We start from the raw sequence: 21,764 nt of genomic DNA, 5'->3' as shown, positions 1-21,764 counted from the left end.
CACAGGTTGTATTGATGATTAACTGAAATATGAGACATTTAGTGAAGTGCTTGCCACATAGTAGGCTACAATTTCGCTTCCTTCCCTTCACAGATTATTGTGTTGAACGAAGGGTTGTTAATATAGCTGATCTTCTTTTTTCTCTATTTAAGCATCTGTGGTCATCAGTAGAACTTCTATGAAGTGTTCTTCATGTCTAAATTTCCACAGTTCTGTGACCGGTACCCTAATTAAACACAGAGCCATCCTAGTTCAGCATCGCCTGGGCTAGACCAGAAACTGGATTGCTGCTGCCACCTGGTGGTTACAGGGGGGAATTTGAGGCAGTATGTCGTAGACACTTGGGTGCTGAGGTCCAAATGGCCAAGGGTTGCCCTGCCCCCACTCCCACATTCTAGGTTAGAGAGACCTTGGTGAAGGCAAGAAGCCTCTATTTATTTCCTAAAAGCAGTATCTGGAAAGGGGGATGCATACTGCTTTGTTTTCATCTTTGGGATTATATCAAGATCAAGGCTGACCATGGGCAAAAATGTAAAGTTCAATTTGAGGGACTGACATTCTTTCCTATTTCTCTTCCCCCATACCATCTTTGATTTCCCTTGTCCTCATGACATATACGCTATTCGTTCCACAGGTCAAAAGATCCTGATGAAATAATTCTCTCGAGGGTATAAGTGACTAATAAGGATTAATATGACTTCTCTCCCTCTAATGTTTGCATTTTTACTCTCTTTTTAAACAGAGGAATTATATGTACATGGTACAAATTCTAAGAAGTCCTCCCCTCAAAAACCACCCAGTTCCATTCCAGAAGCACCTCTTTATCTGTACCGTACTAGAGATTTTCTGCCCATATATAAACATATGCATACAAATATTACTTTTTATTATGTTTAAAAAGCAAATGCTATACAACTTATCCTGCATCTTGCTCTTTTCACCTAATGTATCTTAAAGATTATATCATGGTATTTGCACTTTAACAGGAATTAAAACTCAATCCTCTTCAGGGCAAAAAGAAAAAATCTCTTTGTGGAAGTTGAGTGGTCATTAAACTGGGAGAGAGGCAAGACTGCCTCAAACTTTAGTGAGGATATGAGTCACGGGGGGAGTTTACAAAATAGGTGCAGTCCATTTCTGATTCAATAGGTCTGGGGTGGGGCTGGGAATGACATGATGAAGAGAAATGCGGCTGATCCTAATGCAGGCTCTGTAATCACCCTTTGAGAATCACTGTTTAAAGGTAGAAGTTCTCAGCCCTGATTGCATATTAGAATCACCTGGGGAATCTCTAAAAAAATTGCAGATTCTGGTTAGCTTAGTCTGGGCTGGTTCCCAGGTAAATCTTGTACATGGCCAGCATTCACGCAGCAATTCTCAAATGTGGCTGCTTACTGGAATCATCAGGGAAGGTTGAAGAAAGACGCATGGGTCACACTCTTAGAGGTGATGTAATTGGTCTAGGGTGTGGCTGGAGTACTGTATGCTTTTAGAGCTCCCCAGGTGATCAAAAGTACAGCCACAGTCGAGAAAAAACTGTTTTAAGAATGTGCTTAGTGTTGGGGCACCTGGGTGGCTCAGTCATTAAGTGTCTGCCTTCTGCTTGGGTCATGATCCCAGAGTCCTGGGATCCAGCCCAGCATCGGGGCTCCCTGCTCAGCGGGAAGCCTACTTCTCCCTCTCCCCCATGCTTGTGTTCCCTCTCTCGCTGTGTCTCTCTCTGTCAAATAAATAAACAAATAAAATCTTTAAAAAAAAAAAAAAGAATGTGCTTACTGTAAAAATTCCAGAGTCAGGACAGGTGATGCTGCCAGATCAAGAAATGTGTTTGTCTCTGGCACCACTATTTTGATAGATGCGAGAAGGTGGAAGTAAAGCTAACATTTTACCTTTCTCTATTTTTCTTTGGTTATAAACAGTTTGTACTCTTCAACAAATATTTGTTCAATGAGAACTCTGTTTTCTGTCACTGGTATGGTACAAGGCAATATGGCCGTTAACTGTCCACCCTTGGTCTGTAAGTTCAATGAAATGAGTTACACATGGCGAGAGGACCAAACCCTGTCTCCACCTAAAACCAGATTCGGGGCTGCTCATACACCTGAGAGTTCCCTCTGCTCCAGCAGTTACTCCTCTCTCGGGGAAAAATCTAGCCTCAGCATCTTTTCTGTGGCATTCCATGCAAAGGTATTACTCTATCTTCATCACTTCTACTGGTCTAGAGACATTTTCTTCATCCCTCTGGGCAATGATAACTGGATTGGGGGAACCATCTCTGAAACTCTTCTGTGATGAGGCCCCATCAAGAGAAGCAGCCTCCATGTTAAACCCCATTTGCTGCTTTCTACAAAGACCAGCGTAGAGCTGAGGATAGAGCCAGGATTCTATTTCCAGCTGCCAAAATAAGTTGACAGCTTGTTTCTATTGAAGTATAATCGACATTGAACGTTATATTAGTTTCAGGTGTATAACATAATGATTCGATATTTGTATACACTGTGAAATGACAGTTTATTTTTTTCAAACCGTTCTTTCTAATGACCTCTCTGGCTGGCAAACAGATTACTTTTCTGTTTTTAACTTGATCGGCCACAAGAACAAGGAGAGAACTGTTAATATTTCTCCGGCTGGGCATTTTGGCAACACACCAGCTTTAGCTGTTTAATTTACAGCAATATGGCTGCAGGCAAGTCAGCCTAATGATGGAAACTAAAGATTTAGAGTTAAATATGAAATTTATCTCAGTCTTTATTTCTTGCTGTTTCAACCAATAAAAAAATGCCTCTGGGATATTCTAGTGTGAACGTATCTAGCTTATGTGGTGCCTTATGTACGGCCAGAAAGACAGTGAACTCTAAATTACACATGGACCAGCCACAACACTGGTTTCTTCTTTATTTTATGTTGATGGTATAACCTCTACTAGTTGGCAATGTGATACACTTAATAGTGTTCGTGTCGAAAGTAGCTTGGCCTAGAATTTTCCATGATAGGATAATATGCCTACTTCTACATAGAAGACCTGCATCTTTCTTTTTGGGGAATTTTCTATAAACTGGGGCACTGGATAAGCAAACCAGCAAGGAAGGTGCTATGGTGAAGGCTTTTTTAAAATTTGTGGCTCTTGCTATTTAAATCCAAGTTCACGGTTGATGAGTACGTGTCCGTGCTATAATCAAGGATGGCAATTCACTTTTTTCTTACCTATTTACTCATGGAAGCACCACAAACCAAATCCTGTCCTTAATATTCTGGTGAAACAGCTATCCACAATGGTTCCCAGTGAATTGAAAAGGCAGTGTTTCCTTTCCCACCCTTACCTGGTTTAACTCCGCTCCTGCTCTGGGTCCTGAGGATCCCTCCTTTCCTCTGGAAATGTTCCCTTGGCTCTTTGAACCTCCTCCATTCCTGCTCATCTTCCTCATCTGATTGATATTCTCTCTCTTCTTCACTAGTTCCCACCTCTCCACCTGAACCTTGAATGTGGACACTCCCAAGCTTCTGTCCTACGCCTCTTCTGATCTCACTCCATCCTCTCCCAGGCCACCCCTCCACTCCTGTAGTGTCCACTCCTGTCCGTGTGTTGACTCTTGGCTCCACATCATGGCTCAACCTTTCTTGAGGCCCTGGTCTGTGGGTCCAGCTCAGTCCACCCCCACAGCATTACAAACTCAACCAAACCAATTGTACCAGTTTGCCCTATATAACCAATTCCTTCTTTTTTTTAACTGAATAAATTTGACACATAACATGGTGTAAGTTTAAGGTATACAGTGCATTACTTTGGTACATTTGCATATTATAATATGATTGTCAATGTCCAATTTCTTTTTTTTTTTTTAAAGATTTTATTTATTTATTCATGAGAGAGAGAGAGGCAGAGGGAGAAGCAGGCTCCCAAGGAGCAGGGAGCCCAATGCGGGACTCAATCCCAGGACCCTGAGATCACGACCCGAGCCGAAGGCAGACGCTTAACCATCTGAGCCACCCAGGCGCCCTCAATGTCCAATTTCTTCTTGTGTCATTGGCTTCTCAATCTGGAAACCTCTCCCTGGCTCATCACATTCAATCCTGTAATGGCAGAAATAGCTTTCAAATCCATCCTCTCTGTCTCTACTTCTACTTTCTGTACTTTATCTTCCTCACTTGGGCTATTCCTGTAACTTTCTACCTGGTTCTCCTTAATTCCAGGATTTTCCCCTTCTGTTTTCCATAATGCTTTTTAATTCTCTTGCTAAAATAAAATAAAATAAAATAAAATAAAATAAAATAAAATAAAATAAAATCCTTTGACCTACCACTGCATTCAGAATAAGGTATCAGAGAACCTTCATAATAAGGCACAAATTTACCAACAACAGGGTCAAACCCAATATGCTAGCGTCATTTCTTGCCCTTCTTCCATGCTCTTACTGTGCCAGACTCTTTCCATTACCTGAAATACCATTCCATGCTTCCATTAAAAAAATGTTTACCAAGCATCTGTTACCTCATGAGCTCTGTGCTACTGCCAAGAACACAACAAGGGGCAATGCCTTTGTCAACTGCCCTCGCTCCTGGTTCTACAGTGTGCTCTTTATCACTCAAGTTTTTCAATAATAGAGTAGTAAAATATAACTAAATCTGTGAAATCTACGGAATGTGTTGGACGCCATGTAATTTGATGCCTCAGTGCTCTTGTACCTGCTCTCTCCGTTTCCTAACGTCGCCTTTACCCAGACTTACCCTCTGTTCCTGGTCTTTCACTTCTACCCACTTCCCAGCTACCTGGTAATGCCAGCCTGGAGAGGGACAGTCAGGCGATGGGTTGCAACCGGGAAGGAGGGCTGGACATGCTGATATTGACTGAACACTGCTACCCATCAGCCCCCAGCTAAGTGTAGTCAGCGCCCTCTCTCACTGAACACTCCCAACAGCCGTCTCAGGTTCTCACCGTACCCTCATTTCACAGACGAGGAAATTGAGGTTTAGAGAAGTGACTTCCTGGGCAGCTCAGTGCCAACCCTGGCACTCAACCCAACCCTATACTGCCTCCCACCCCCAGCAGGTGACAAATAAGGAGAACACAAAATTCTCTTTGTATTATGAATGCAACCATACAAAATATGCCTAAGAAAGAAGATTGGTAAGAAATACCACAAAGTTTGCCATCGTGGTTGTGTGAGGTGGTAGGAATATTGGGCACCTCACCACCCCCCCGCCACGCTGCCAACAGCTAAATGTCAGCAGCTTGCCTATCAAGACTGCCCCATTCTCCTCACCCCCCAAGAAAGGCTGCCTACTCTGTTCCCGGGGCATTTTTTTTTTTTTAAGATTTTATTTATTTATTCATGAGAGACAGAGAGAGAGAGAGAGAAAGGCAGAGGGAGAAGCAGGCTCCCAAGGAGCAGGGAGCCCGATGTGGGACTCGATCCCAGGACCCTGGGATCATGACCTGAGCCGAAGGCAGACGCTTAACCATCTGAGCCACCCAGGTGCCCCCGGGGCATTTTTTTTAATACGTCTCTGCCACAGCACTTAATCTCATTATGTAATTTTTCTGTTTACCTGGTTTCACCTGATTGATTGAGCACCCCAAGAAAAGAGACTATGTTTTTTCATATCTCTCAACCTCCAATGCCTAGCAGTGTCTGGAATATAAAAAAAAAGTGCCTAATGAGTATTTGATAAATGAATGGTCTCTGGTGTAGGCTCTGTGAGCCATATGATATCTCTTGCAACTACTCAACTCCGGCTTGGCAATGCCAAGGCAGCCACAGGCAATACATAAATAAATAATCATGGGGGTGTTCCTTTTTTTAAAAATTTATTTATTTATTTGAGAGAGAGAAAGAGAGAGAGGGAGGGAGGGAGAAGCAGACTCCCCACCAAGCAGGGAGCCTGACGCAACACAGGGCTGGATCCCAGGACTCCAAGACCATGACCCAAGCCGAAGGCAGATGCTTAACTGACTGAGCCACCCAGGCGCCCCAGGTATGTTTCAAAATACTTTACTTATGGGCACTAAAATTTGAATTTTACGTAATTTTCACATGTCGAGAAATGGTCTTCTTTTATTTTTTCCCCAACCACTAAAAGATGTCAAAACCATTGTTAGGGAGGCTGCCGGGTCCAGTCCGAGGACCATGCTTTGTCAACGTCTGCTCTGAGCGCCTCGGGTTACCCGTCATGGTTCTCAGCATGGGTGCTGTCTCGCTGTCCCATGTGTCGGGTGGTGGGGGAGATGAGCGGTGGGAGGCAGCTCACCACCCAGGCGTTGCAGCATGTGAGCGCACCAACACAGTTCCACAGAAAATGGAACCGAAGGGACTCGACCGAGTAAAGCAACCGGGTAAATCTCACAGAAAGTTATGGTTTTCTAGTCGTCAACAAAGTTGCTAGTTAGTCTCGTAGGGAGAAGAACTGGAAGGTTTGCAAATAGGGTTGCAATTTAAAACTGGGGGCAGTGGGCAGACCATGAGCAGTTACCCAGGAAATACGCGGACGTGTGCGTTCAGGAAGGCTGCAAGACCCATTGAAAAGTCGCATCTAAATGCGGCCTGTGTGCCAAATAGCCTTTGATCTGTTGCAAATAAAGGAATTTAAAATTCCCAAACAAAGGAAAACTCCAGAGGATTGTGCCAAGGTAATGGGATTATAGCACTGAAAACAGGTCAATGGAAAGACACCTGCCTTTTAAATCGACACAAATAGCTCGGAAGCATTGGGCGGCTGCTTCTCTTAACCTAGAAGCGTTTCTGGAGCTTGGTAGAAGGCCGCTCCTTACGTAAAACTTCTCTTCCCTGTTAAAACAGGCTTTCGTTGCTTCTTGAGTATCTCTCAGAGAAGTCACTGGGGGATTTGCTAGACTTCAAAGCAGGGAAAAGAGAAAGCTTTGCAAGAACATACTGTGGCATCTATATAAATATGTCAACTGCCCCGTATCTCCAGTATTAATCTCACACTCTCTGAGGTCCTGAAAAGTTGAAGAAAGTGAATGCTAACATTTTAGGAGAGTTTAATAAATGGTGTACCAGCAACAGCTGGCTGCCACCAGCTGTGCCGCAGGCCAGGCTTTTTGACTTCTTTGTGCTTTGGTGTATTCATTTGTAACATGAAGAGGTTGCATCAGACTGTGAGGCTCCTTTCTGCTCTATGATTCTGGGATTATAGTACAGATTTCTATCCTTGTATAACCTGACTTTCACCAGATCTTACCAACATTTGGGTATAAAAAGAACACGACACTATTTACATAGTATTCTGGCCAAAAGGTCTTTCACCTGGAATTAATCATGAGAAAACAATCAGACAAATTCCAATTGTGAGATAGTTTACAAAGCAACTGGCCTTCCATTGCATGGAAGACAAAATTTTAAATTTTGAAAAATAAGTCACAAGGACTATTCTAGATTAAAAGAGACCAAAGAGACATGATAAGATACAACCCTTGGGACATTTGAAGTAATGTGATTAGAGACCATATATTAGTTAAAATATATACAATATATAAAATAATTACATATATTACATAGTATACAATAATGATATTGTGGTTATGTAAGAGAATGTCCCAGTTAGAAAATACAAGCTGACATATTCAGGGGTGAGGTGTCCTGGTGTCTGTAACCTACTTTCAAATGGTTCAGGGAAAAAAAGTGTGTGTGTGTGTGTGTGTGTAGAAAGAGAGAGACAGAGACAGAGAGACAGAGAAAGTAAAGCAAATGTGGCAAGATGCCAGCAATTTGTGAGTCTGGAGGAAGGTTATAAAAGCTTTTGTTGTAGTATTCTGTCCACTTTTCTAGGGGGTTGAAATTTTCTAAAATTGAAAGTTGGTAGGAAAAACATGAGTCAGACTCCCTGTCAGGGCAGGTGCCCTGGAGGAAGGGAAGAACCAAAGGAAGGGAGCCTGGGAGCTAGGGAAAAGTAGGGTTTTCTTTGTGTGAGGTTGTGATCTTGGACATGTATCAACCACATAAGGGAGGAAATGAGAGGTTGGAGGCCAGGCTAGACAGATAAGAAAGTCTAAAGAGGCTGCTCCCAGGTCCCACTATTCTTAGAGAGGGACTAAGAAAGAGGGCTTCCTTCTAAAAGAGGAAGAGAAGCCACATTTCCAATGCTGACCAGGGGCAGAAGACTTGTCCCAACCATACAGAGAAAATTTGGACAAATGTGATCAAGAAAGTCCAGTAGGTCATTGTGACAGATGAAGCACTATTTGATTTGTTTTGAGATGATTGAGTTACACAGAGGGGGGATTTGGGGGAACGTAGGTGGGTAGGATGCTGAGGGAAGACAAAAAGGACAGAAGTAGGTAGAGTCCAGGCAGGCCTGGTTGGTAGCCCAGTGGGAATCCCTACCAGGTAGGATTTCCACCTCAGGCCAGTGAGAAAGTTAGACAGGGTTGAGTGGAATGATGGATGCTTTCAGCAGACGCAATGGTCCTTGACTTTAGGTCTGTCACACTGTCCAAGCTTCCCAAGACTAATCACAGAGAAGTATGTTAGAGACAAAGTCTGAATCCAAAACATGGAGCTGTGGTTCTCGATCGTGCATGACCTTACGAATCACCTGAAGGGTTTGTTCAAATCCAGATGGTTGGGCCCCACCCAAGAGTTTCTGGTTCACCAGGTGTGGGGTGGGGCCCGAGGATTTGCATATTTAACAAATCCCCACGTGATGCATATGCCTCTGGTCCTGGGGCCACACTGTGAGGACTACTGACATGGCAGAATGGAAATGAAAGAACAGTCTCATCCAGCAAGCTGTTGTAGCCCTGAGCAAGATGGAGAAAGGAAAAGGTTACCAGCTTCTTCTTAAGGTGCTTTAAGAACAGATTAAAGTATTAAAACTTGGCTGAGTCTTCAAAAAAGTCACAGGGAAACAATGGAGCAACAATGGAGGATATCACCCAGCTGCAGAAAGAAAAAGAAGGGTGGCTCGAGGGGTGGAATGGAAGAGTGAGGAGAGGAGGAGCCAGCCCAAGTGCTAGTCCTCAGCAAGCCCCTAGAGGCATGGGCTCCAGTTCAGGAACTTGCTGAGGGCAGCTCTCCAACAGAAACCAGCAGGCAAAGAGGATTCACAGCCTGTGCTAGGCCTGTCTCCCACGGCCAGGGAGGCCAACCCCCTGAGGCCACGCGGCCTGTTTCCCAAGGCCTTTCCTGACTCCTGTGCCAGGTGCAAACCAGCTAAACAGCGGGTGAGTAAACGAATACCTCACTGGCTTATCACACCATTTTTATTATAAAAAGAACAACCATTATTATTATTTAGCAAAGAATGACCTTTGTTTGCTAAGTGCCAAATCCTCATCATGGCCCCATGAACTACACAATCACCCATCTATTACGGATAAGAAATCTGACCCTCGGACAGGTTGACGATCTTGCCCAAGGCCCCACAGCAAGTCAGAATTTAGCTAATCCGGGTTTCCTCACTTCTCCTGGGGAGAGGAAGTTCTGCTTAGGAGACAGAAGGTGTGGGGGCATGAGCCAGAAGACAGAAGAAATGAGGAATGGGAAAAAAACAACAGATACCCACTGCAAAAGGAGAGCTTCGACGTTCATGAACACCTAACTGCTCCTTCGGAAGTCCTTGTATGAGAAAAGCTTACATCCATGAACTGACCCATTTTCATCTTGGTCTTCAGAGTTAGAAAGCCCTCACAATGTAAAGCAAATAACGCAGAATGCCGGAAACTCGGATTCTTCTTAAAACCTGCCGCCTAGCCAGCGAGATCGTGTCTTCAGTGCAGGCCAGCTTTCTGATCGTAGTGCCAACGGCTGGACCCCAAGCACGTCACCAGCTTGGGGACGGCATGAAGGGAAGAATGCAGAGCGTCTGGGGACCAAGGATCCTGAGGGGCTGAGAGGTGTGGCTTCCCTGGGGAGTCAGGCAGGCATCACAAACGGGAAACCAAGCCTGCAGCACCAACTTAGAGAGCTTTGATCTATCTGCGAAGCTGGTAGAATCTGCTCTACAGGAGCCACAGCCAAATCCAATAGTGTAAAGAGTCATTGCCTGGAGAACAACTTCCCTCCCAGTTATATATTTGCATGCGGTCTAAAATGGCTAAACATCTGAAGAAGGAAAACGCTGGGCATCTCGGGACTTAACTAGAAGTCACACTAGCACCTCGAGCTGTGTTGAAGGCAGAAACAAGCCCCCAGCCTCTACAACTACCCCCCAGTGTTGCCACTGGGAGAACGAGCTTATTTTTGTCTTCTCTTAGAAACTTGATCATTATGAGCAAAAACAGAAAACAGATTTCTGTATCAATTCTGGAAGGAAAATGTACTTCTCTCATGCTGTTTTTGATAATAAAAAAATCAAGGAGAAATGCCTTCCCTGCTTTTTACAATTCAATGATAATACTTAATCTTGAACTCTTACCTTCTCGACTATCGGCGGCTTCTCAGCACACTGTAGTTCCTGGGTAAATGATGGGAGAACGGGGAATAACTGAAAAGAGGTAAATATCGATTGAGCTGACAAAGTACTAAGGATGAGCACTTAGGAGGGGGTCCTCTCATGCGCATGGTACTTCCTCAAAAAAAATAAATACCATGAAAAGATGTTTCATCCGTCATGCTGTTTCAGGGACATCATGTGATCTCAAGAGACCCTGAAGGAAACTCCTGGCCACTGGAGTTCAGTGAAAAGCAATAGGTAATCAGATCAAAATGGAGAAAAGGAAGTTTGGTATTTTATGTTCTATTTCAGTATCATCTGCTATATTTACTTTCATGGTTCACACCTCTGTGATGAATCTATATAGTCTTACTCTCGGTAATTTCTCTTTAGTCTATCAGTGGATCACATGCCATGACAGTTGGAAGCAACTGGTAAGCTCCAAGTTGCTGCAGAAATGGCCTCCAGCCTATGAGGGAAGTAGGCAGAAGAGGACCCAAAGTCATATTAATAAGGAGCACACCCCATTAGAGACTGTCGCTTTTTCTTAATATTCTGTTTACTGTTGCAGGACAAAAGCAGACAGACTGAGCTACTTATAGTTCTTAAAGCCATTAGTTAACTCACCGCATTCAAACCTTCTAAGTCATTCAATAAGATATATAACTTAGAGATCGCTACTGGAATTTGGGGGGATAGGGTAACTGGGTGATGGGCATTCAGGAGGGCACGTGATGTGATGAGCACTGGGTGTTATATGCAACTGATGAATCATTGAACAGTACATCAAAAACTAATGGTGTACTATATATATGTTGGCTAACTGAATTTAAATAAATAAAAAAAAATTCCAGAGGGGAGAGAACTTCTGTTCCCCAGCAATACTGCTCCCAAGAAATGACAGATGGGAGGAGGTGAGCTTGGGAGGAGGAACTGAGCATGTCCAGCATGATGCATCAGCCCTTGGGGAGCAGCCCATCATCCGCTGTCTTCTACATGGCCATTTTGTGAGCCTGTGGACTGCCAACGAAAGTGGAGTATAACTAACGTGAGGTAATATTAGGAAGCCCATTGGACAACAGATCCACATCTGTTTACTGGTCAGGACTGTCTCTCTAAAAAGGCAGATAGTTTTCATCAAAGTTTCTCTCCTGCAGAAAACACTGTTGTCCTCTACCCGCACAGCTGGGAGATGCAAACACATCTTTTTCCTTTCTGGGCAAAATGGTGCCATTTGAGGTAACTACTCTCATTCCAGATAGGCCAGGAGGTGAGCCACTGCACATCATGCCTTTGCCAAGAAAGGACATCCCATTGCTGAGGGCCACACTTTAGTTCAGAGCCTCGATCCGTGGTTGTGTCTTATGAGGTCAACTTAAAACATCACTTCTGCCCAGGCCCCTTGCTGCCACTTCATTGTGTTTGCCATTTAGCACAGAGCTGGATATCATGTGCTCTTCTGCTCTTTGGACCCATGTATATCTGTGCCAAGCAGCTCTTCACACGGGAGAGTTCAGTTGTGCATCAGGAACTCAGCACTGGTGATCCTATTTGGTTCAAGCCCAACTTGCAAAACTAATCAAGAGACTGGAGATGCCATTGTCAACAGGCCCAAGTCTTGTGTTTGTCTATTTCATAGGGTACCTCAGTTTCTATTAACTCTTCCTTTGGTCTTTATGCCACATTACTTTTTGGGATTTCAAAGTACTGGCATAATTAATATTAAATACCTGAGAACCTAATGTGTATTTAATGTTTATGGAGCACCTATAATGTACCAGGTAGAAACCTGGACTGTACATACAAGGAATCCACAAGGGAAAAATCATAAACAAAAAAATACAATCATGTTTAAGTGTCATAATAGAGAACAGGAGACATGAATTGTGTGGCATTGTTCCAAGTCTTTATGATAGGGTGGATATAAGAATACCTCATCTCTTAGGTTTATTGAGGACATAAAAGCAGATTGCATACATAGAACCTGATATAGAGCTAGTATGTGTTTAATAGGATATTTTTTATCCCATTATTTCCACCCCTCTCCCACCCCCCATACCTATGATAGAATTATGAGTGATTGGAGCATACCCAGATAGGATTAAACCCTCAAAAATCTCTAAAAGAAGACTAGTTATCTGGTCTTCCCACTCCGGGTGCCAGAATGTGCAGTACCATTGTCAACTGGAGTCCATTTGGACCTAAGTGTTTCATTCAAGGAGGCAAGATTAAATGTAAATTATTGAACCCACACAGTTGATGAGAACCATGTACAGACAGCTAATGTACAACCAAATATAACACTTTATAAACAGCATAGCTTACAGTACTATTATTGCATGAAATTTCAGTTTCCTTTCACCAAAAATTGCTCAAATCTTACCAAGTGTGACCAAGGACACTGTCCCTACTATGATCTGGCCCAGACTTTCCTGTTCTTTCATCACCAGGATCCACAGATCCTCTTCTATGTACCTACCTACGCTGCCTTAGACCCAAGCCAGTGGGCCCTGCCGTGGAGTTGGCACTTGAAAGAAACCCACCTTGCCTTCCCCATGGGGCACACTCGGGCCCAGGCCCCCTTCTAGGTCACTCTGTGAGCATCCCAGTCCCTGGAATTCCCTGCGTGAGTAGCCCGGAGCCCACTCCAGGCTACACATACATCTTTCCTGGGCTGTCCTCTTGAAGGTGGGGACTTGCTAGTGGCATGTGGAACCCTGATCTCAGCGGGGCGGTCAAGGGGTGACTATTGGCAGGCGGTCTGGCTGGAGTTTAGACACACGAGCTGGCCATGTGTGTACAAGAGACCCCTTGCCATGTGAGATAGAGCCTGGGCTATATGAAAAGGGGGTAGGTCGTAGGCCTAAAGAAAATGAGCAGTCTTGGGCGCCTGGGTGGCTCAGTCATTAAGCGTCTGCCTTCGGCTCAGGTCATGATCCCAGGGTCCTGGGATTGAGCCCCGCATCGGGCTCCCTGCTTGGCGGGAAGCCTGCTTCTCCCTCCCCCACTCCCCCTGCTTGTGTTCCTGCTCTCACTGTGTCTCTATCAAATAAATAAATAAAATCTTAAAAAAAAAAAAAAAGAAAGAAAATGAGGAGTCCAGATTTGCTCCTTACCTTCCATGTCTTTAGGAGATTGTATTTGTCAAGGTGGGGAGCTATGATATAGTTTACTTATGAATTTGTAAATGTGATCAATAACTTTAAAATATGTAGACCTATTGTATGTGGGTCTCCCGTTATATCTTGTCCTGAACCCTACAAATGTTAAGACCAAGGCCGTCGTCCAGGGCCCTTACCAATGTGTACCTTGTGATTATTTCCTTGTATCAGACCCCTCTTTACTAACCGTGGAACATTCTCTGTGACTGCAGCTGCCCACAGTTCAGAGTTTATATATAGTCTTTACCAACTGCATTCACTTTCCTCTAGTAAACATCTGCGGCTTATCACTTGGTGTGGCTTTTTATATCTTCAGGGGTTTAGAGCTTCGATTTTAGTCTCTTTCTTGGTCCTTCCCATTTCCTATTCAGCCTTGTTAGTGGGCAATGCAACTTCCAAATTGAGTATGAGTCTCCAGAGTCATGGAGGCACATTCTGGGGATGGCTACCAGATGCCCCTGTTGGCTGAGACGGTGAAACCACTTCACACCCATCTCAGGCCTTCAGCTCCCCCACAGTGCTGTGGGATGGCAAAGGAGGCCCTGTCCACCTGTGCTTGGGGACCCCAGAAGGAAGGAGAATTTGAGCGGAGACTCACAGGAATTTCTGTCTATGGTAGGAAATGGTAAGGTTATACCCCGAATGTATGACATACTAGGTAAATTTTAAGCACAAAAGCAAAACAAGTCCAGGTACATATTTGCACTAGGGAACCCTCACATCGAGCCAGAGATTGTAACTGATGGTACAGAGTTGAAAGCCCTCTCTGAGTGCTGATTCCTACCTAGCAGACGAGTGCGGATACGCTAATCAATGAAGCCCTGAAAAATGTGGTAAGATTTGGTCGGAGCGGTATCCCGACACCTACGCCAGACTCTTGGTGATAAAAATGATTTGCTAAGAGATGAAGTTAGAGAGAAGACAATCGGGGAACGAGGGTTACTGTGGCATCCCCCAATTCCTGCATAACCCAGAAAGGTGACAGTCGGTCCAAATTTGTATACAAATCTTTCCTCCGTGGAAGTATCTAAAAGCAAAATTGGTCCATTGAGTTACTCACTAAACAGGGCACTTCAGTGTGCTCTAGTTCTGACATCTAATCAGCAATACAGCTGCATTTAAATACGGAAGACTTAAAGGATTTTGGTTTCTGAAGCAAGGGATTTTCTAGATAATCTTGCCTATAAGGTCCTTGACTTGTGCAGTCGAATGCTGCCAACTGTGATCAGCAGGAAATTACAGGGCGGTGCTTATATATCTGTTTTTCTCCTGTGTATATGGCTGGGAATTTTTCATTATAATTAGCATTTGCTAGTGAAAAGCTCATTTCTCAATTTAGCTGTTGACTTGATAAGAAACGCAATCTACGAGGACCCACCCTCCCCTCTGCAGCTAAGTCCACCGCCAGGCGAGACACCGTTTGGTACGCGGCCTCGTGACCCTTAAAACAAGTCAGGGGGTCCGGCTCAAAAAACTTCTAAGGCTAGAGCTCAAGCCAAGGTTTTTCTTTTTCTCTGATCTCTTTATTCTCTGAATAGAAAGAATCTAACAGAACAGAAACCAAAACTTAAAATGATGCTAAAATAAAAATGCTGCTGGGCTAATGCAGTATTGATTATGCAAAAAAAAAAAAAAAAAAAAGAAATCATTAGGATAGGGCCATCAGCTTCCATTAAATAAGCCTAAAATAAAGAGCTGGGGGATTAAAAAATTAAAAAAAAAATTTAAAGAAGAAAAGGAGGAAAAAAAAAAAAGAAAAAGGCACATTTGCTTTTGGTGCCCCCTTCCAAAGCTCTGGTAATTATGCTCGTTGGAATATTTAGCATAATTAGTCCTTAGCTGCCCATTTCAGTTTTGCTCAAGATATAAATGTCAAGTCAAAGCTATTAAAAACCATGTTCTTGAGAAACAGATACCCAGAAGGAGAATTGCCCAGGTAGCAAATGCACTGCTGGAAATCACAAATGTCACTGAATATTTGTATTGTTCTGCTGGCTAGATGCACTAATTATTATAATTCTTTTATAGCATATAAACTCGGGACTGGTTGATAGCCACATAAAATTAATTTTTATGTTAATTAGCCTCTTGTCCAAGTGAAAGCTAACCAAAGTCACAAACTCTGCCCTGCCCATCCACTGGATAGGTTATTCTCTCTCAGAAAATTGGCCCGTATGCCTTAGGTCAGTATTTCCTATTAAGTGGCAGGGCTCTTCTTGGCCCTGAGCTACTGTAAACCAGGCATATGATTTACTGTCCATCATCTCAGATAAAAATAGATCTTTTTTTCCACAGGCAGCATGAGGATCACTGGCCAGAGTCAACAGAAAACACAGTCTGGTGTCACTGGCTGAGCGGAGGGCCCTTGTGCTGTTTTGCATTTATCACGGGCACTTCCTCTGGGGAAGATGAGAAATTCCCATGGGTGACAAAGAAGCAAATTTCTTCCCCTTTCAGAAGGAAGGCTACGGTTACCTCAGCAGCTGCCCGAGAAACTTTTATCTGAGCCCAGAGCTGGGGATGGAGACCAGAGCCCAATGAAGGAAACAGCTTGGAGAAAGGACTCGCATCCCAGGCGGTGGCAGGAAGAGGCTTTTTGGGAGCAGGAAGTGCACCACGGGTAGAGCCCTGGAAGTTAGAGACTAACAGAAATGTAAAGAGCTTCCCCCTCCACCTTTTACAGGTGAGGAGATGAGATCAAGGAGGGGATGAGACTTCCAAGATGTGCACCGGGTTGATGGCAAAGTTGATGTGATGCAGGCACAGGGCTCTTCTTATCTCATCCCAGTTCACCAAAGGAAGGAAGGATGAAGTTGGCTCTGGCCAGGCTGACAATCATGTGAACATGCCTATCGGTTTTTTGAGAGGGACATTTTGAAAAATATGGAAGCTTGGGAATAGGGTGCAAATGTGAGCATGAACAAACGCAGCTCTGTAAGTAGGAGAGCAGAAAACATGAGAACAGGCAGGCCACATGAGAAATCTGGCACATTTTCCAAATAGAGCTCAACTGCTTGGCTGTCTAATAATTTCTTTCAGTTCTTTGAAAGATTAAGTTCCACAAATCTTGTTTAACATGCAGATAATCTGCCCACCTTCAGGCTCACAAGTCATGGGTGACTCTAGGAGGTGACTGAACATAAAAGACACATGTTTTCTAGAATTGCCAAGGCATACTGCCCAAACTCTGTAAGTGGGGCCCGGGGTCCTTGTCTGGTCACAAACCAATTAAGTTAAGTGCTACTGAAATTGCTTTTTATCATCTAGATAAGAAGCAGTTCACAAGTGAGATGCAAGGCTTGACATATAAAAGCTTATTCATAAGCCTGGGCCTAGTGACTTAATAGTCACACTAAGACCCATATAACATATTTGTGAGATGGAAATGAGCTGTCAAAGCATGAGAGGGCTCTGAGGATCACAGATATCAGAACTATGTAACAGCTCCTCACTCTCCATAAAATTGTTTGGAATTGCCAATGGCAGCTCTCTGATAATTCCACTGACGAACATGTCTGCTTACATCAAAGGAACTGAATCCAATCTGAATGGCTAGGCTGGTGCAAAAGGTGCTGGGCTACATCCCACGGCAAGGTCCAGCCTTAGCTGGACTAAAACACAAAATTGCCTCCAAGCAGGAACAACCAGCTGACTGTTGCTTTTATCTGTCTAAAAAATCTCCATTTCCTTTGAGGAATTGCTCTCCACACCCCTTGCCCACGTAGGGAACAATTCTGGTGGGTTCCTTCAGTGGTTATCTGAGCCCAGAGCTGGGGATGGAGACCAGAGCCCGACGAAGGAAACAGCTTGGAGAAAGGACTCGCATCCCAGGCGGAGGCAGGAAGACACTGGGGGAACCAGTGTCCCTGGTTCCCCCAGACATATAAATGGGTGATCATTCATTTTTCCAACAAATATTCATTGAACGTATTGTCTTGGCACTGGGGCTTGTGCAGTGAGCAAGGCAGGCAAACTCTCTGCCTATGTAGAGCTTGAATTCTGCTGGAAGAGGCAGACAATTAGCACCCAGAGTAATAAGTAAATGATATACTTTCTACAGTGGTGAGTGGCAGGAAGAATATAAAGCAGGGTGGCAAATGGAGACTGCCTGTGAGACCCTAAAGAAGTGACAGTGGAGCAGAGACCTGGTCTGTAGGAAAGAGCCAGGTGTGGGAATTCCTGGGAAGGAACATGTGACCTGTGACGAGGCCCAACCAAACCTTCCCAGGTCACAGCAACTGGTCCAGGACGGGATACATGACACAAGCCAGGCCAATCAGGAATTTTCTATGTGAGGCCAAAGAGAGGGGCTTTGTCTTTTGGGTGACGGAGAGCCTGCCAAAACTCACCTTCTCTGACCAATGGAAAAGACTCACCTGAAGTCAGAGAGAACGAAGCCAAGAAAAGTGAGACCCTGATGCAATCACACCTGAAGCCAGACCCACCCTGGGGCAGACAAAGAAGGGCACCCATCAGACCCTCCTTTGAGAAAGGACTCTCTTTTTCATTTGTGGGAAATGTGCTTAGCTGTGGTGACTGTGTAGAGCCTCCAGCTACCAGCTTCCCTAGGGACCACCCAGCCCTCAGACTGAGGTCACACTTTTCTCAGGCGTCGGCTCTTGTCAGTGACTGGACCAGGTGGTGATAGCCACGGTCACACTCTTCTTGAGCGTCCCCAGGTACAAGGACCTAGTCCAGAAGTCCTCAGCACCCTGCAGTACCTTGGAGAATCACGGTGCACAGCTCAGGAGCTGCAGGCCTAACCATTTCTATCTGATGCAGGGCTCCTCCAACAGGCACTCTGTGCTCCAGAGCTCTGGGTTGGGCTAGCAGCTACTTTGTTAGATACACATTGCAGACTAAAGACTTCCCCTGCCCAAGCCTTCTTCCTCCTTCTCCTTTCACAGACATTATTACCCAGTAAGACTTTTGCATTTCTAACTCCATCTCCTCATCTGCTTCTGGGAGAAGCCAACCTACAACATATCTCTTGATTTTCAAAAGGCTGAGTTATCTGGAACAATTTAAGGGAACTTCATGAAATCCATTCCTGAGGTCACATTTAATGAACATATTCCAAAAACGATAGAACTGATAAGCTTCCCAGGTCAGATCTCCTTCCGCTGTAACCCATTACAGCAGTCTTAGTCATCTTTGCCAGCCCCCAGCTCACTGTTGGTCACAGGAGAAAGTAGTCAATAATCACTGATTGTATATTTGATGAATGAATCAATCATGTATAAAAATACACACAATATATGTCAGCATTTTAATCAGAGTCTTGAATAAAAGACAGCTACCATATGTTCCATCGTTCTCTTAAAATTCACCTGCATGTTCAAAAAGGTCTATCAATTATATTTTCCTCTCCAAAACTACATCATAAATTAGTAGCAAGATTTCTGGCAGAAAATAAGTATTTAGGGAGAATCTATTTCCCCACTAGGTGAGTGCATCATGACACTGAAGGCAGTTGATTTCATCAGTAAAATTAATAAGTAGATTGGATTTTCTTGTGTAGGAAACCCAAGTGAATTTCAAAATCCAGTCATTAGTGAATGAAACCAAGCTTGAAAACACGACTAGACAAGAGGTTATGTCTGTGCTCTGTAGTATCCATCCCCAGGCATTTCATTGCCATATTTAATACACATTACAATAAAGACTTAAAAAGTCTCAGCAAAAGAACACTTAATGAAGGCAAGCCCACCTTAGAACAGGATTTCCAAAGACAGAAGTGTTTCATTCTGTTTACTGGAGAACTAAAACTATCATGGAGTTCTTGAAACATTTCCCCAAAAGTACTTCATGGTGTAAACTTATTTCTCTCAACCAGATTAGAAGTGAGGAGGGGATCAGTTTGATGTGGGTTTCCATACACACATTCTTGGCACTCCCCTTTCTCATGTGGAAGCGGCTTGCATCCTCTAATGGAGAGAGTCCTCGTCATAAGTCAGCCCAGCCTGCACTTCCATTAGTGCTAAATGCTCTTTTAAAGTAAAAGAAATACAGGAGATTCAGCCCTATATTTCCCCTCTCTTCAGGGCCTTCCCGGAAGGGGCGGCGGGGAGGTGGGGGGAGGGCAGAGGGTTGGTTGGGGAGGGGGAGCTCCCCGGACCATCCTGGCCTTATTTACTGCTTCAGTCATTTTTCATGCTCTTCCAGAAGCAACTATGCTGTCCAGCTCAGGTGTATCAGCAGATGCCCTGGGATTTCACACCTGCTGTGATGGAAGACATAAACACAAGTTAATTAAGTCTATTGTTCAAACAATTTGTTTCTTACTGAGGTTGACTCACTTGCAACTACTTCAGCACAATGGACCAATAGAAGGGTGCCCTTTACTTCCAGATGTGGTGCATTACACCTTCTGTGCTCTCCTCTTCGCCTCAGCTAGCTAGATATTGATGCCCTGGGCCCCTCAATGATTCCTCCCTTTATCCTCCTTCCTCTCACCATTGCACTTTCTGTAAGCAAGAAATAGACTTATTTTGTGTTGCACCATTGTGACTGTGGGGATGATGATTAAAATAGCTAGTGGTACCTTAACTAAATGCATGAGAATGATCAAAATATCAAAGCCTACTGATTATTCCTGCCACAAATACGTATTGAGCCATACTGTATACCAGGCTCTGCACTAAGTCTGGGGGTTGGAAGATAAAGAACACAGATAGAATCCGACCCGTGCAGAGCTTACGCAGATGCCTCTTAGTTTTCAAATCGTCTTGTCTTCCTAACAGCATACGTTCTATTGAACTTCACTTGAAATCTCTGAATTAGGATAGCCATTTATTCTTGTTTCACACATATAGAAACTACAACCCAGACACGACATGGCACTGGAATAAGCCAAATCCAGATCTCCCTAACGGAACCATCCGCACAGCATGGTCTGTGGAACCACCAAGCAAAGTAGAACTGGCTTTTCCATGAATCCTACCAAGTCAAGAACAGAACAAAGCTCCCCAGCCACCTCTCAGACCTCAGCTGCTTACTCGGTGATACACTGCAGGTTTGATGCAAAAAATGAAAGTTATCGGATAAATAGAGATAATTTTTTAAGACACAAGACTCCGGGGTTTTCTCCTTTGACATCTCTTCCTATAACTTGAGGAAATAATTCATTTTAGAAATCATCTGCATCTACCCACTTGTTTTTGCAATAAAAAAAAATAGCCTATACGTGTGCCTGGGTGGCTCAGTCGGTTGAGTGTCTGCCTTTGGCTTAGGTCATGGTCCCAGGGTCCTGGGATCAGGCCCCGAGTTGGGCTCCTGCTCATCGGGGAGACTGCTTCTCCCTCTCCCCCTGCTCCTGCACTCTCTTCCTCTCTCTCTCTTAGGTAAATAAATAAAATCTTTTAAAAAACAGCCTATAAAAAGAAAGAAAGCATAACTAACTCAGACGAAGGTGAATTCAGATTTGTGATACCTGAAACTTAAATATTTTGGAGACTCTCTTTAAAGAAAAGAATATAAAATTACAAAAACGAATTTGGTAAAGGACCTCAATAGGGCTCTGGCAACTGAAAGACTGTCAGACCTAAGCTTCATTAGTTTTATGGCAAATCCGTATATAAGCCAGCTTTTTTTTTTAATCAGGTGAATAATTGAAAGGAGGATTGAGAATTTTCTAGATATAATCCCACTTTGATCCTTAGTTCAGTTAATTATTAATTGGTTGTCTCTAACCAGATGGAGCAACTATCCATCAAAACTGTGTTTTTGAGCTCCTATTTTCTGAACCATGTATCATGTTGTGTACTTCTGTTTTAAATATCTATTTATGCCTACTTATGTAAGAGAAGACAACATGATTTTTTAAGTGAAAACAGAAATACGGATATTGGAACACAAAATAATAATGATGGAAATCTTGTCAGAAATTTAGGAAACTTATGTTAGTCCTACTTGAAGAAAAATGCTATTCTTCTCACTGATTTCTTAGACCTATGGATAAACCCCCCATGCCACTGCGTACGCGAATCCGTCAAGTACAGTAATTAGAAAATATGCTAATTTGGTCCCTGATCTTTACCCAGCCTCCCCAAAAAAGATTTTATTTAAAAAATGTCCCTTTTCCCATTTTCTGAGAATGAGTGACCTTATGCTTTGTTGACTGGGGAAAACTCAGTTGCCAAATGAAAATTGTCTACAGTGAACTGTCAGCTTCCAGCTCTTTAGACTGTAACCCAGGGAGCAATTAACAGGAAC

This window comes from Mirounga angustirostris, unplaced genomic scaffold (assembly GCF_029215605.1).
Source record: "Mirounga angustirostris isolate CCGP_5_RB_7025 unplaced genomic scaffold, mMirAng1.0.hap1 SCAF_3, whole genome shotgun sequence".
NCBI lineage: Eukaryota > Metazoa > Chordata > Mammalia > Carnivora > Phocidae > Mirounga > Mirounga angustirostris.
This window is presented reverse-complemented; position numbering follows the sequence as displayed.